Source organism: Stenella coeruleoalba (genome assembly GCF_951394435.1).
Source record: "Stenella coeruleoalba genome assembly, chromosome: 20".
Classification (NCBI taxonomy): Eukaryota; Metazoa; Chordata; class Mammalia; order Artiodactyla; family Delphinidae; genus Stenella; species Stenella coeruleoalba.
The window spans coordinates 10,336,562-10,349,489 of NC_137166.1; the positions used below are offsets into that span (position 1 = coordinate 10,336,562).

Here is a 12,928-nt window from a genome sequence, read left to right on the forward strand (position 1 = left end):
ACATGCTTGTATTAGTCAGGGTTCTCCGGAGAAACAGAACCAGTAATAGACACACATATTTATTATGAGGAAATGGCTCATACAATGACAGAGGATGAAAAGTCTGGTGGTCTACTCTTTGCAGGCTGGAAACCGAGGAAAGCTGATGGTATAATTGAGTCTGAATCTGAAGGCTTGAGAACTAGGGGAGCCTATGGTGTAAATCCTAGTCTGAGGGCAGGAGAAGATGAAATGAGCTCACACATTGAGGCAGGAGAAAAAGGGGCAGATTCCGCCTTTCTTTGCCTTTTATTCTATTCTGGCCTCAATGGATTGGAAGATGCCCACCCATGTTGGGGAGGGCCATCTGCTTGACTGGCTTCATGAGTTCAAATGCTAATCTCATTCAGAAACACCCTTGCAGATACACCTAGAAATAATGTTTAATCTGGGCATCCCGTGGCCAGTCAAGTTGACACATGAAATTAACCATCATGGTTTTTATCGTGGCTAGACTGAAGGCTTTAAGCCACATCCCTGTAAGCCCCAAACTCATACTGCACCGACCATGTAGAATGATTCAGGCCACGTGGTTGATGCAGTTCAGTCACGAACTGTCTCTTAGAGCTTTGTGTCTCTTCAGTTCCAATAGCATTGGCCCATAAAATCCCCTGGCCACACTTACCTTAAAGGGACTGGGCAAATGTCGGTTCAGTGTCTTTCTACCGTGCTCAGAAGGAGAGAGAATTGTTTAACTCTAATGATTGCCTGCCACGCCATATCTAGTTGCTTGGGAGGAGCAGTCTAGAGCACCCTGTTGTGAAGTCTTGAGTACTGTGTCTGTCCTCGCTTATCAAGCAAGGCTGCGATCAGTCAGCGTTATCTGTAATGCCAGAGTCAGGACCGTGGAATCACATGGGCTGGGTAGTTCCCTTTCCTGGATGGCCAGCATCGGTGCTTTTAAGAAGCACAAAATCTCCATGGAGATTTCGACAAATACTACAGAGGCTCAGGTTTCATCACTAAAGTCTTTTTCCTAAAGTTCAACGTTATTCTATCTCTCTAATTTTATCTGTCAGATATGCTCCACCAGAACAAAAGGAGAATATGGCAATAATTTTCTAGTCCCAGCAGTGAGAGAAGAGTATGAAACCTGCTGTAGATACAAATTCTGATAACTAGTGAAGAGTTCTCTGCCTTATGGCAGAAAAAGGAGATCCATGGCTTGGACTAATTATCCCCCTAGGCCAATATAGCGTATAAGATTTCATCTCATATAATAACTCTGATTGATTGGATGGGGCTGCCTCGAGTACTCCGTGGGACGGATACAGGTCCGCATCAGAGCTTATCATGAAAACTGCGCAGTGATTGATTAACAATGTCTGTCATTGGTTCAGTAAGGGTAATAGTGGAACACATGTCAACCGTTTGTCTTTGCTATTCCACCTCATCATTTCCCACGCATCTTCCCCTTTATTGGGGATTACATTCTGATCTAACAATTACTAATTTGTGTCCGTGTGTTCCTTGCTATTTGGGTAGGTACGATCTGAATGACAGACATCTATTTTTCAGTCACTAGATAGGTGTTTTCTTCAGAGTAAAGAAAAAACAAAACAAACAAATAAAGCCAGAAACTAAAACCAGAAGTTTGACGTTATGATTTATATTAATCGTTTAGGGGTTTGATTAAATTGAGTCAGTTCCAGAGTCACAATCAACTGATAATGTAAATTCCTTCATGTGAAAATCTGACCTTGAGTGTGATCTTCCCAGAAGACATTCCCTGTTTGGGAAACTGGTCAGCTTACTTCTCTGACATCACTATATTCTTTCTTTCCAAAATAATTCGAAATACTTCAATAATTGTCAACTGGATGGCATCAGAGGTGGAACCAATGTGAAATAACTCATTATGACCAGAATGGAAGAAAAAACACAGCAGAAGAAGTTCAAGGGAAAAAAAAAAATAAGCCAACGTGAAGGGTAAATGATACTCTGCTAATTTATCAAGATTAGGCTGAATATCTCTAAGGTCAGTAAGGAATGAAAGGCTGGAGTATTCCAAACAGCTGCTTGGGCCTTATTTTACCATCAATGTGTGATTTAGGGGCTGAGAAAATACATGCTTTCTTGGCTCCAGAAGAGACATTTAGTATTAGGCTTCTTTCTCCACCTTTAAAGACAAGATGAGGTTGGGCTGTCTTTGCAATGTGATCGTTGATCATTGGAAATAAGTATTTGACAGGTGCTGCAGTTACAGACACCCTTATAAGCAAATGAGAGATGGGCTATATGTCAAGAGAAATTAGGAGAACATTTCAATCTGCCCAGTTACATGACTAAAAGAAAAATATTTCATTTTCTCATATTCTTCATGACTAAAAATTTTTTATAATCTCATAAATCTTCAAACTCATAGTGTATACCAGTAACTTAACCATAAATATATTTCCAGGGTGTAATGATATTTATCTAATGAGACCGAGTCTCTGGCCAGCTGCCTGCCTGTACTATTTAGGGAGCCTTTCCCAAACCCTTTGATTTAACCCATTATACTCCCAAATGCTGCCTAGCGTAATTTAACAATAAATAAACAATTCCACTGGCAACTTTCATTCACATTTTATGTAACATAAATATGTAATTTTAAAGGTCTTATAATACGATCTATACCAATTTAGAATTATAGAAAGTTAGAGATTGATTTCTTTAACATGTGCATTTTCAACAGGGGTAATATTTCTCCCAAGAGGGTGAAAATTGGTTCTTAAATATTAAACTGGTTTGTGGCTCTCCAAAGAGCCACAGCACATACACAGATATACAGTATATATCTGTGGTATTAAAATTTCAGGGAGAAGAGGTATGATTAGGTGAAAAAAAATGTCAGAAAACAGCTTCTCAAGGAGGCAATAATAAAAAGGTTGAGAAACACTGCTCTATCTCAATAATTTTGGAATTAATAATAGCTTTAATAATAACATTTGTTGTCTGTTTACCATGGACCAAGTTCTGTTTTAAGTGTGATACTGAGATTACCTCGTTCTCCCCGCCCACCTCCCACTTCACACCCCTCCTCTCCCCATGTAGCTAGGTGCTTTTGTGTGTTCTTTTACATATGAATGTGGGAGTGCTACACCGAGAAGCACAAAGAGGACTAGAGAAGTAGTCAAGGCATTTGACCAAGCTCATCCAACTAGTAAGAGGCAGAGCTAGGATTTTAACCTAGACTGTCTGTCTTCAACCTCTTAACATGCACTTCATTGCCCTGTCCACCAGCTGCCTGTTCCACAGGTAAAAAGACGAAAGCCCAGAAAGGGCTTGTTGTTCTTCATCACCAGTTGGGCTAATCCTGGACTTAAGACACATGCTATCCATCCAGGATAGCAACTTGTCCAGGATGTTGTCTAATACCATTTTTCTGCCACTAGGGTTCTTTTGATACAGTGTCCTTCTTGTCTTGGTAATGGGACAATTGACAATTGACAAAGGCCAGTTAAATCAAGTCAGTTGAGGGTTGTTTAATTCTTCTGTATCCTTGCTGATTTGTTGTTGTTTAATCATGCTATCTATTGTTGAAAGAGAAGGTTGAAGTCTTCAGATATAATTGTGGATTTCTCTGTCTCTCCTTTTCATTCTGTTAATTTTTCCTTCGTGTGTTTTGAAACTGTTTTTAGGTGAATACACACTTGATTGTTATGTCTCTTTGTCAGCCGACCTTTTAATCATTATACCATGTTCCTCTTTATTTCTGGTAATTTTGCTTGTTCTGAAGTGTACTTTGTCTGATATCCATAGAGTCACTCCACCTTTTTTTTTGATTAGTATTTTCATGGTACATCTTTTTCCATCCCTTTATTATTACTTACCTACAGCATTATATTTAAAAGTGTGTCTTGTAGAGAACATATCCTTGGATCTTATTTTTAAAATGTATTCTGACAATAACTGTTTTTTAAATAGTGTGATTAGTCTACTTACATTTCATGTGTATGTGATGATGTGTTTGGATTTAGGTGGACCATTCTGTTTTTTTTGTTTTCTGTTTCTTCCTTCTGTTTTTCATTTATAGGTTTCCTCTTTTCTGCTTTATTCTGGATTATTCGATTTTTATTTTTAGTATTCTATTTTAACTTTTCTATTGAGATTTTTACTGTATCACTTTAAAAGTTTTTTTGTGTTTGTTTCTTTTTTAGTTGTTGATTACAATATAAAATATAATATAGTATAACATGATATAATATAATATACTTAGCTTTTCACTTTCCGCTCAGAATTAATATTTTCAACTTCAAATGGAGTATAGAAACCTAACTACAATATAGGTACTTTTACCTTTCCCCTCTTTATTTATATGTAGTGTATTTATCATATGTATTTATACACATATTTATGTATATTATATGTAATATATATATACTAATTATCATATGTATATTTGCATCATATGTATAATTACATCTATAGACATTGAAAACTCCATCAGTCAGTGTTATAATTTTTATGTTAACCATCATACAAATTTTGGCCAACTAAAGAGGAGCAGACTACTTTATTTTATTGACTGAGATGGTTACCATTTCTTGTGCTCCTCCTGCATTCTTGATGTTCCACGTTTCCTCCCAGTATCATTTCCCTTCTGTCTAAAGAACCTCCTTTAACATGTCTTTCAGAGAAGATTCTGGTGACAATGAATCCTCTTAATTTTCCTTCATCTCAGAATGTCTTTATTCCACCTCCATTTGTGAAGGACATTTTTACTGGGTGTAGAATTCTGGGTTGACAGTTCTTTACCTGCAGAAATTTTTAAAAGTTCTCATTCCTCTGGTGTCCATGGATTCTGATGAGAAATCTATAGAAATTTGAATTGTTGTTCCCTTATATGTGCCTTTTTCCTCTAGCTGCTTTTAAGAGGTTTTTCTTTGTCTTTAGTTTTCAAGTCATGTTATGATATGTCTGGGTATGATTATTTAAAAATGTATTGTGTTTAGTGTTTGCTGAAGATAGAGGGGGAAAAATGTAATGGCTAGTTGCCTAATGCTGTTGGAATCATGCTCTCTGGTCAGGGAAAAGGATTCCCTTTCCTCAGTTTTAGGCATCTTCCCAGTCTGCTGCTGCTGTTGCAATGTGACAGGATTGCTCAGCAGCTGGGACAGAAACTTTAAATAAAGAAAAAGGGACTTCTCTTACTGTCTCTGATCCTTGCAGCCCCCTTTCCTAATCCTTGGGTCTGAATACCGGTGTTCACACCAATGTCCACTTCTGGGTTCGAGCTGTGTGTGTGTCTGGGCTGGGTGACACTCAGGAGGAAAAGTGGGGATATTACCACCAGTTTGGTGATGCTTCCAATTCTGCTTCCCTGATCTGCCTGCTACCATATATTTCTTAGATAACTGCTCCACACATTCTGTCCAGGTTTGATATTTGCATTCAGTGGAAAGACAGGCTGGAGTGTGATTACCCCAGCTTGCCCAGAACTGATTGCAATCAGTTTTGTTTCTTTGTTTATATTGAGATATAGCTGATTTATAATATTATCTTAGTTTCAGGTGTACAACATAGTGATTCAATATTTTTATAGATTATACTCCTTTTAAAGGTATTACAAAATAATGGCTATATTTCCCTGTGATGTAGAATATGTTCTTGTAGCTTATTTATTTTATACACAGTAGTTTGTACCTCTTAATCCCCTACCCCTATCTTGCCCCTCCCTCCTTCCCTCTCCCCACTGGTAACTGCTACTTTGTTCTCTGTATCTGTGAGTCTGTTTCTATTTTACTCATTTGTTTTAATTTTTAGATTCCACATGTAAGTGAGAACATACAGTATTTGTCTTCCTCTGTATGACTTATTTCACTAAGTATAATCTCCTCCAGGCCCAGCCATGTTGTTGCAAATGGCAAAATTTCATTCTTTTTCATGGCTGAGTAATAGTCCACTCGTGTGTGTGTGTGTGTGTGTGTGTGTGTGTGTGTGTGTGTGTGTGTGTGTGTGTGTCACATCTTTTTATCCATTCATCTGCTGATGGACACTTAGGTTGTTTCCATATCTTGTAAATAGATTGGTATCGTAAATAATGCTCGTATGAACATTGGGGTGCATGTATGTTTTGAATTAGTGTTTTTGTTTTCTTTGGATATATACCCAGCAGTGAATTGCTGGGTCATATGATAGTTATGTTTTTATTTTTTTGAGAGACCTTTTTACTGTTCTCCATAGTGACTGCACCAGTTTACATTCCCATAGTGCACGAGGGTACCTTTTTCTCCACATCCTCGCCAGCATTTGTTCTTTGTAGACTTTTCGATGATAGCCATTCTGTTAGGTGTATTTTATTTTATTCATTTATTTTTGAATTTTATTTTATTTGTATTTTTTATACAGCAGGTTCTTATTAGTTATCTGTCTCATACATATTAGTGTATACATGTCAATCTCAATCTCCCAATTCATCCCACCACCCCCAACCCCATTTTTCCCCCTTGGTGTCCATACATTCGTTCTCTACATCTGTGTCTCTATTTCTGCCTTGCAAACCAGTTCATCTGTACCATTTTTCTAGATTCCGCATATGTGCATTAATATATGATATTTGTTTTTCTCTTTCTGACTTACTTCACTCTGTATGACAGTCTCTAGATCCATCCATGTCTCTACAAATGACCCAATTTCGTTCCTTTCTATGGCTGAGTAATATTCCACTGTGTATATGTACCACATCTTCTTTATCCATCCGTCTGTCGATGGGCATTTAGGTTGCTTCCATGACCTAGCTATTGTAAACAGTGCTGCAATGAACATTGGGGTGCATGTGTCCTTTTGAATTATGGTTTTCTCTGGGTATGTGCGCAGTAGTGGGATTGCTGGGTCATATGGTAATTCTTTGTTTAGTTTTTTAAGGAACCTCCATACTGTTCTCCATAGCGGCTGTATCAATTTGCATTCCCACCAACAGTGCAAGAGGGTTCCCTTTTCTCCACACCCTCTCCAGCATTTGTTGTTTGTAGACTTTCTGATGATGCCCATTCTAACTGGTGTGAGGTGATACTTCATTGTAGTTTTGATTTGCATTTCTCTAATGATTAGTGATGTTGAGCAGCTTTTCATGTGCTTCTTGACCATCTGTATGTCTTCTTTGGAGAAATGTCTATTTAGGTCTTTTGCTGTTAGGTGTATTTTAAGTGTTCTTTGTTGACTTCTGAATAGCTGACATACATAGAGATTTGCATTCTTAATCGCTTACATTCCCTAAATTTTAAATATGTTTCAAAATTTGATGTGTCTTAAGTTGTAGATTTGTCTACCTTCTTGCTGCTGGATACCTGGGAGTTGTGGAAAGAATTTTAGGGGAAAGAGAAGTAAGATTCATTAAGTTAGTCCTTGCTGCAAAGTCCCTTGTGCACATTTGCCACATTTCATCTTCATCATAGTGCTTTTTCATGTGCATTATTTCCTCATTTTACAGAAGAAGATAAGCAAAGTTGCACAACTCAGTCAAGGGGCACATCCAAGCTCAGGTTTATTTGTTTAATTCCAAAGCCTGAGTTCTTTTCATCATATGATGCTGAGGATAGACTAATTTTATATTTTTGAAATGTGAGTATTTTTGAAAATAGCCTGTTTTTTTTAACCCATTAATATTTGAAAAGGCAATCAACATGTTGCTCTTATATTACCCGAAGAGGGCTCACTCTCTTGCTTGGAGTAACTCAAGGACCAACTGTCCTCTGATTCTCTTTTAAGACCTTTGTTAGGTGTTGTGATTTCATTAATAACCACCTGATCCCCTAGTAGAATATTAGCCTGAGAAGTTCAGACTTTCAGTTTATCAAGAAAGAAACCAGCTACATTCCACGTAGAATGTTTAGATTGGACAGGATATCAGGCTCATAAATACTAATTTGTGAGAAGTCACTGGGGTCTGTATGGATAAGTGGATTGACCTTCAGCAAGTACGTAACTGAGGAGCTGACTGGGCTGCCCCTTTGTCAGGAAATCCCAGAAGTAATGGATTTGACATGGTGGGAGCCGTGGATCCACTGTCCTCACTGCCTGATGAGATTGTCCTGGTGGCAGTAACATGTATTCTTTGGCAAACAGCCATTTCCGCAGCCCCAAACCAACAATTCAGTGGTTGAAAGCTGTGTCTTGGGAGGAGTGGCTCTAATTCCTTGGCAGCCTTCCCGGGGTTAGTGGTGTGGAGAAGCCCTATGAAGATTGAGGAAAAGATAGTGAGTGAGGTTAGCAGGTCAGACTGCAATCGTTAGCTTTCAAACAATAAAACAGACAAGAGCGGTACCCTGGGTCTACAAACTGCCTGAATTACATGGGATTGTTTACCTCTGCATTTTCTAGGGAAAGGGGCAATTCTTTAAATTCATCAAGGACCCAGCAAAATTAAGAATCCTTGGTCTATCTGTTATGTCAACAGTGTAGATCTGTGGTCAGTGCCTGTGCTATGTATGGAGGAAATAATCAGTAATAACAGGAAAAGTGTGAGAGGGGCAGCCGAGAGCCTCCACCAAGGGGGAAAGCCACCCATGTGAGGTACTATTAAAATATTAGCTGGTTTTCTTTCTGTGTCCCTACCGTGTTGCAGTTCAGTTGATTTGAATTTGACAATGATGACCCAAAGACCGAAAAAACCATGGCCTTCAGGGAAGCTGGATGAAGGATGGATGGAAACTGTACTATTTTTACAACTCTTCTGTAATTCTAAAATTTTATATATCAAAGGAGGGATATATCTATATCTATCTATCTGTCTATCTATATATGTATGTCCATCCTTTGGAATATGATACAGTCTAGAAGACAAGTTCTATTATCCGAATGGATGAGGCTGACCTTGGAAATTTTGATAGCAAGTAGACCAGGGTAAGCATAGGGCAGTATTTAAGAGCATGGACTCTGGGATTAAGAATTCCTGGGTGTGATTCTCAGACCTAGTATTCACCCACTGTGTGAACTTCGTCATTTTACATACCCGTATTTTACAGATGAGAACACTGAGGCTCAGAGAGTTTAATAATGGATACCTACATCACGTGGCGGTCACGGGACTTAAACGAAATAAGTAAAAAATGCCTGGCACATAGAAAGCATCCAGTGAGTGTTTGCTGTTAATGTGATTATGATCACAATTATTATCAAAGTGGAGACAGGAGATTTTTAGAAAACATGAGCAGGCTGGTGAGATCAGGTAAATTCTAAGCCCTGAGAGCTGATGACCTTCCTTTATGTCAGGTGGTTTCAGGGAATGAAGCTACAGAAAGAGGTGGTAGTCAGTGGGGGAAAATTGGGGGAAAAGTCAATGAATGTAGGATACAAGGAAACAAGCTGGGCTGACAGGGGCCACATTGGGAAATTTCTGCATCTTCAGAGACACAACAGAGAAGGGCAGGCCAATCACTCACGAGACTCCTAGAAGCCCTATATTATTAATAATTAATATAATAAACCCTGAACATCTCATAAGTCTGATTTGTTGGGAATCATCGTTTTGGAAATCAGGTAGGGCTTGATTTCTTTTTTCTCAGATGGGTTTTTAATTCATAGGTACTTTTGAGTAAGACCGTTTCTTTCCCTTTTTATTTGGGGGCTTTGAGATCTTTCTGTAATAGGGATCTGATTGCCATCTTAACGAATTGTTAAAGTTCTGAGAAAACTTGCCTCTCACCCCCACTCCATCCCCGCCATGTACACAATGACCTCTGAATGCTTTAGACCAGCTTTCGAAATGTAACTCCATTAACCCAAATGTGACAGTAAGAAACAAGTCCAAATATTATGAAAACGATGCAGCCGTGACCTGCAATCACTTTCCTCCATTCTAACTGTAGACAAAGCATGTTATTTCCCCCTTGAACTTAACCATGATTTCAACATGATATGTTATCATTTTAATGTCTGTGGTCTTACTCAAGAATTGAGTGATGAAAAACCAAGACACATGAAAAATGGTCCATGGTAAAAGCCTGTCTTAAGAGCACGTTCAGAAAGAGATTACACTAATTGCATCCAGGGGAATGTGGGTTATGAGAGACTAGACTTGTGTTCCTCTTTAGGGTTACTGTCTCTCAGTGTGTTTCTTTATTTGATATGAAATTCTATTAGAAAAGAGTTTGCCTGGATAATGAATGTACCGATAACAGAAAGGGAAAAACATCATGAAGCCAGAGAGCTTCGGTTGAGCGAGGCTGATGATGGTGACTATGGGATGTGAACATAGCCACAGGCTTTGATTTCTTGTTTTCACTGATGGGCACATTTCAGTTTTATATGGTCCATAGGCTTGCTTACAGAGGTAGTTAACGTTAGAACGTTTCTTGATGGTGGTGGTGTGTGTGTGTGTAACAAGGTGGGATAAATCAGAGATCTCCTAGAAATAGGGGAAGACATAGCTAGAAGAAGTATTTTTCAGAGTACAAAGGAAATATTTCTTTTGAACATCCAGGTTCTAGAGATCTGGGGTCATGACAGAACAAAATCAATGTCCTCCAGAAGTAATCTCTCTCATTGGTTTTTTGTAAAAGATAAGCACCTCTACATTTCTTTATTATAAAAATCATGCTCACTTAGAATATCTGTAAAACAAAGAAAAGTTAGGAAAAAATGAAAAGCCCCCAGCAAATACAACACTGAGATAAACAACGTGAACACATTTTTTTGCAATAATTTCAAGTAAAATAAGTGTTTGTTTCTACGTAACTGCTGCTATCGTGAATATACAATTATGTATCCTGCTTTGTATCCATGGTGAAAAATGTCCCCATATGACTGAAATATTATCTTAAAGTTGAAGGAGAGTGTGGCTCCCACGCATCAGAAAGGCAGGGCTCCCTACACAGCCAGAGCTGGAAGGAAGTGTCCTCCACGGCTGGGCGAACACCCACCATCTGCTAATGCAGAGCATCCTTGCTCGGCATCACAGTCTTGATAAAGGCTTGAGTGGTATTGAAGAGAGAGGTCTCATGGCTTCTAATTGGTGCTGATTGCTAATCTTATATCTGTCACAGTTGAATGACATTGTTTCTCGTCTCTGCCTTTCTTTCCCATTTGATGATTGCCGAGATACTTTCGGCTCTAGGATGCTCTGTGTCTAGACTTAGTATACCTTAGTACCATGGAACATTGGTTCTCCCCCCTCCCCCTTCCTCTCCCCTCCCCCTTCCTCTCGCCTCCCCCTCCTCCCCCCTCCTTCTTCCATTTTCATTGTTTCAATGCCTTTCTCTTGTGTTGTTGCTCTATTCCGGACACTGACATGTTTTCTCATGTTGTGTTCACAATCAGCCTGCGAAATAGGTATTCCTGTTAACCTCATGTGACAGGCAAGGCAAGTGAAGCTCAGAGGGGCGGCGGAGTGAGTGGGGGAAGCTGAGCTCCCACGCTGCCATCCAGTCACTCCTGGAGACAGGCTGCTTTCAAGGAGCTGAGCGGTCATCACCCCGAGCTGGACACTCACTCAGTCAGTCCACCAGGCTAGTCTGTTGGTCACTCATTTACTCACTTGTTGGCTCACTGGTCATGGTAGACAGGATAATGACTCCTAAGATGACCCTGTCTTAAGCCTCAGAAGTCGTAAACATGTTACGTGGCAGAAGGAAATTAAGGCTGCAGATGGAAACGTTTCCTAATCAACGATCCTTAATAGAGGCTAGTATGCAGGTAACCTGTGAGTATCAGGTGGGCCCAATGTAATCACAAGAGTCTTTAAAAGTAGAAGCAGGAGGCGAAGAAGCGTCAGTGTCGAGGTACGGGGTGTGAGAGTCAACAGCTTCTGCTGGCCTTGCAGGTACAACGGGTCCAGAGCCAAGGGTTGCAGGTGGGCTCCAGAAGCTGGAAAAGGCAAGGAGACAGATGCTCCTCTGGAACCTCCTGGAAGAAGTACAGCCTTGCTCACCTCCCGATTTTAGCCCAACGAGTCTGTCCTCAGATTTCTGACCTCCAGAACGGTAAGATAATAAATTTGTATTATTCTGCGCCGTTTGGTATATGGTGATTTCTTACGGTAGTCATTTTCGAAAGTAATACACATGCTGGGTTCTGAGAGAATTATCAGACGCCTGGAGCGTTACCGTATCGATGCCCCGGGGCTCTGTGTGGTCGGTGAGAGCAGCACGGGCTTCTAGCAGGTGTTGGTGTCTGGAGCAGCTGAGTGGTAGCTTCAAGGTTCTGTGGAGTTGCTTGATTTAGAACGGGACTTGGCCGGTTGTCAGGGGCCTGGTTGGGACCAGCTCCTAGCAAGAGATCAGGCGGCGTCTCCAAGTACGAGTCGGTCAGGTTTGAAGGGATGTGGAGTTCTGTGGTCTGGAACATAGGATCAAGAGCAGTGCTGTCCAGTGGGAGCACAAACACCCTATGCGAGTCGGTTTTCAGTCTTCAGAGAATATATTTTATACTTTTTCTCTATCTTCCGAAGTTCAGACTTTTAGAAAAAGGAAGCACATGTTGTTCAAAAAACAGTTATTGATTTTTTTTTTTTTTTTTTTTTTTTTTTTTTTTGCGGTACACGGGCCTCTCACTGCTGTGGCCTCTCCCGTTGCGGAGCACAGGCTCCGGACGCGCAGGCCCAGCGGCCATGGCTCACGGGCCCAGCCGCTCCGTGGCATGTGGGATCTTCCCAGACCGGGGCACGAACCTGTGTCCCCTGCATCCATTTTGAAATGGGAATTATATCAGACTGTTGGCTCAGAAAATATAAAAAGACAATGGAAACACACGTTGTTTGTTTCAACATGATGGAAATAGAAAATAATTCTCAGCAAGAAAACATCACCCAAAGGCAAGAAGCCGAAAGAGCAATAGTGGTTAATATACTAATATAATAAATCTAAGCCTGAATGCTTTCTCTTATGTTTAAACAAAAGAGCAATAGTAATTCTATTCTGTAAGACTATCCCTGGGAGTTATACATGAAAATATTTTTTTTTTCTGGGCA

The 12,928-nt window shown here is 39.9% G+C and overlaps 1 long non-coding RNA gene across 2 annotated transcripts in view; it reads left to right on the forward strand.

Moving 5' to 3' along the window:
• Nucleotides 1-12,675, forward strand: part of LOC307178707 — a 369,464-nt gene extending 356,789 nt beyond the window's left edge. For both annotated transcript variants that reach the window (XR_013825265.1, XR_013825266.1), the window contains one exon: nt 11,783-12,675. This is a non-coding gene — a long non-coding RNA (uncharacterized lncRNA). The remainder of the gene's footprint in view (nt 1-11,782) is intronic.
• Nucleotides 12,676-12,928: the final 253 nt, after the last annotated feature.